The 4,354-nt window shown below is 44.6% G+C and overlaps 1 pseudogene; it reads left to right on the top strand.

Annotated features, from left to right (window-relative positions):
• Positions 1-1,450: 1,450 nt before the first annotated feature.
• Positions 1,451-3,210, top strand: LOC149338375 (uncharacterized; annotated as a pseudogene).
• The last annotated feature ends 1,144 nt before the right edge of the window (positions 3,211-4,354 follow it).

The following is a 4,354-nucleotide window of genomic DNA, read 5'->3' as shown; positions in this document are numbered from 1 at the left end:
GCGGCACAGTCGTAGTTTTTCGGGAACACGGAGTGGCACTACTAAGACGTTTCATTCCGAAAACGCTGTTCGTGTGTGCGCAGACGACTTTCGCGCGAACGCAGTGGGCAAAACCCATAGTAGTGAAAACGCGACGACACATGACGCCAATAAAAGGTTTCACTTGTCCAAAATGCCATTAAAAAACCTCTTATAGTATTTAAGCAACAACTTTTTTTTTGGGAACATATCTACTTTTAAAAGTTCGCCTGTTAATTACGAAATATTTGTTTTTATAGTGTTCACTACTTGGCCAATAGGAGAGCGAGTCGTCTCTTATTTTGGGCAAACTTTGCACTTAAATGCTTTTCTGCTCGTTTGTTGCAATCATTAGACAAAATATTGAATGTTAGGACGTTTGTAGTTATCAAACAGCTTTATTTTTTTTTATTATTTTTTGGCCAAAAGTTGCAGTTCCGCAACAAGTAGCTCACCGCCCCATGATGCTTTGAGCGCCCATGGTGGCTGAAGTGGTCACGTGGGGTCTCCATGCAAACTCCCATAGACGGGTCGCCAGCTTTCCCTCTAGGTAATAGTAAGAAACTCTATGCTAAACACGGTGCAACGGCGGTGATTCCCTCACAGAGGAGACAGTTGAACGCGCCGTGTCCCCGCATTTCAAACCATTGTCATCAAGAACCACAAGAAGAAGGCGCGCGACGCGGCCGGTTCGGCCGCTCGCAGTGCCCGGAACAGTTACAAACAGAACAGGACCTCTTTCGTGTGAAGTGGAAGTTGGAGGAACAACATGGAGGCGTCACATTGATCAACTGTGCAGGGGTTACACCGACGACAAACGTCATCTGGATCCGGAAGCTGAATTCCAAACCGGCATACAAACACCTCCCCAGACTCTCAGACATCACCTGCTCGTGTTCCAGATGAAGACAGATCTGCATCACCTCAACGTGATCCGTGTGTGAGTGTACCAGAGGACAAACTTAATACTCCTCGAGCAGTCCCCGCGAACCTCCCTGATCATACTACAAGTCGTCCAGTTAAGATACGTCGACCGCCGTCGAAACTGGACTTGTAAGAAAATTACGAGGGAGGAAGTGTTGTGTGCCAAAACCAGCGGCGTACTGTGCGTGTGTTGGCAACTGAGGGCACAAGCTGTGTATGTGTGTGTCAACGCCGTGCGAGTGTGTGGTGTGCTGCCGGCATGGCTCCCAGGAGCATATACAGGAACTCTAGGCTCCCATGTTGTGTGTCAGTCTTGTATTGTGTTCTTAGTTGTGTAATAAAAGAAGTGCAGACACAACATATTTGTTTTCGATCTGCAAGTTTTTGCAAGCTTGCACAAGATCACAAGATCAACTATCACCACTACCGGATACTATAGGAAGTTGATAGCAAACAGCAGCTATGCGTCGTGCCTAAACTGACTAGAGAGCACGTCAGCCCTGACAAAATGAGAAAAATAAATGTCCGGCTGGCTGTTCAGGTAAGTAAAGGTGCTGAAGTGTGCCAAATTTACAGTCGAACTAGAACTCCTTGGCGCGGTTGCGACACACATTAAAGCACTGTATTCATTGCTTTCTTTGTAGCTATTAAGCCGCAATACTGCAGTCGGGCTAAGGGTCTACCAGCAGCTCAAGCAGCCCGGACTGGAAGACTGTGATTCCACTAGCGAGTTCACGCTCATGGTGAATTCTGTTTGATGCCTTAAACATAAAACTGCCTCAGTTTGGAATAACAAGCTCCTCGAAGGAAATGGGGGTAAGTACATATAAACGAAAAATCTCGCAAATGGGTGCAAATTTTCTCTAACATTGTTGACTGTTTTTTTCCTCCTGGTTCACCTACCAGGTCATCCAGAAGTTCCTTGATGTAGCAAATCTGATGGAGAGGAACCACATTTCTCAAGGAACTGTTACGTTTGCTTCGTAACCTACCACTGAATCTCTGTGTTACTCTTGCGTCAGTCCTAGACCTCACGAAATATCTTTTGTCCCAAGGAGCATCTTATGTACTTACCGGAAAGCTGACTCAGGATACTTTAGAGTTAAGCAGTACAAACGGGAGCAATTTCTTTTCTTTTACTTGTGGACTCTGATTAAGTTGAACTTAATTAATTACTTCGAACATGCAGAACACCCGGAAACCTTATGGAAAATGGTCCCGTTTATTTAAATTGCACATATATTTCGAAAATTTTCAATCTCCTTAGAGTTGGAATGCCTAAGAATCGACTTCAATGTACGTTTTAACTTTAAAAAACAGTCATGCATCTTATTTTTCAGAGGTTTTTTGGGCTGACCAGAAGTTACGGAGGTGATAGACCATCCCACTCTGACAGGCTTCTCTCAGATATACAGGCTGTTGAGTTTGTACGCACCGATAAGCGCTTGTGTTGGTAGCAATGCGATAGAAGAACACACATTCGTTCTTGCCACTGTTGACGAGACGATGAAGGCTGGGAGAAAAGAACGGCTTGCATCACGTGAGCCGCTTCAGAAGACCATTGAGGGGAAGTTGTTTGAAATCTACGCATCCGCACAAGTCAGGGAAAGCATCGCTTCCGATCACGGATATTACACATCATCAGCCGAGGATTGCGTCATATACTACTTGTGTGGTTACCTCGTAAAATCCTTTCTGAAATATGAGAAGTGTCAGGAGTGAATCAGTAGCATTCAGAATTCCCAGAGGCATTTCTCACTCTAGGGAGAGAATTGAAGCAGGGGAGCATCAAGAAGCAATCATGGGAACTCTATTACATGTTCCGCGCAATTGAAATCAAGATTTCGCCTATGCTGCAAAAGAAGAGCCTCTGTTCAGACACTTTTTGGGCCCTCCTTGATTCGCTCAAAGACAACGATGTGACAAGTGTTGGCTACCCCTATCACAGAGATAGTACAGTCGAGCGCGATTTGAAGGTTATCGCGCGAGCGAGCGTCGACCAGCCTGGCACTCCAGGCACCTGGCGGCCGGTTTTGGAACAGGAAAAATCATGATTTCGCACTATTCTCTCCCTCGTTCGCTGTTCCATACAACAACCGTCACCCCCGCTTCGTATGCTTCGTATTCTCCGTATTTTTCGTTGAGTGCTAAATATTCCTGTAATATCTGTTCATGTGGAGTATGTTTTTTCTGAAATTGTGTTAATGTAAAGTTGCACACAGATGGTAGGCAGTACCAAGGCAGGAGTGGATCAGGTTTGCGGGCAATATTAGGCAATACGTTTATTATGTCTAGTTCTTGGCATTTCTCTTCAAAGCGGAGAAGAAGTGGTCTGATTGCTAGAGGTTTGTTGGTAAATAGTGTTCGTGATGGGCACTTTGTAACGAGTGGGTAACAGATGTGTTTAGGCTGGGAACGGATCTTTAAAATGTATGAGCATGTGAGCATTGTTCGTCTGTCTGCAAGTGGTGGTTCATTGGTTTCGACGTACAGGCTACTTATGGGTGACGTCCTGTAAGCACCAGTCGAAAGGCGCAATCCCGAATTGTGCACAGGATCCAGTCGCTTCAAGTACGATGGCCTTGCTGATCCAAACACTATGCAACCATAATCTAAAACGGAACCGACTACAGAGCGATAAATGTGTAGAAGACATACCCGATCAGAACCCCAGTGTTTGCGTGATAGGACTTTCAGTATGTTCAGTGCTAGCGACGCCTTCTTTTTCAGTGCGTTTATGTGAGGCAGGAAAGTTAGTTTTTTGTCGAAGGTGATGCCTAGAAATTTGTGTTCGTTTTTGAAAGGCAGCTCGGTTTGGTTGAGGTGTAATGTTGGATTTGTGTGCAAGCCTCGTTTGAGTGAAAAAAGTAAGGCCACTGTTTTCTGTGTTGAGAACTGGAAACCATTCTTGTCTGCCCATGTTGCCATTTTCTTGATTGTAAGCTGTACTTGTCGTTCGCATGTGGATATATTGGAAGATGTACATGCTATCTGAAGATCATCAACATACATTGAATACATAATGGACCTTGGGATTATTTTTCTAATAGAATTCATTTTTACAACGAAGAGAGTTGTGCTTAAAATGCACCCTTGAGGAACTCCATTTTCCTGAATGAAGTCCCTCGAAAGGGTCGAGCCTAGGCGGACATTAAATGAGCGGTTAGACAAAAAGTCTTTAATGGAGTTGAGCATTCTGCCACGGATGCCGAGCTGAGCTAAGTCCTGGAGAATCCCGAACCTCCAGGTTGTATCATATGCTTTTTCTAAATCAAAAAAGACGCTAAGACAGTGTTGTTTGTGTATAAAAGCTTCTCTGACAGTATTTTGTGTTGTGTTGGGTTTATTGGCGCATAAGCAGCTAAGGCTATCATGCGCCAAGAACAAGGTATGGAGAAAATATGCTTGAGCA

This window comes from Amblyomma mixtum, chromosome 6 (assembly GCF_055824585.1).
Source record: "Amblyomma mixtum isolate Tamu chromosome 6, ASM5582458v1, whole genome shotgun sequence".
Classification (NCBI taxonomy): domain Eukaryota; kingdom Metazoa; phylum Arthropoda; class Arachnida; order Ixodida; family Ixodidae; genus Amblyomma; species Amblyomma mixtum.
The sequence above is the reverse complement of the archived record's forward strand: the minus strand, read 5'-3'. Positions and strand labels throughout refer to the sequence as shown.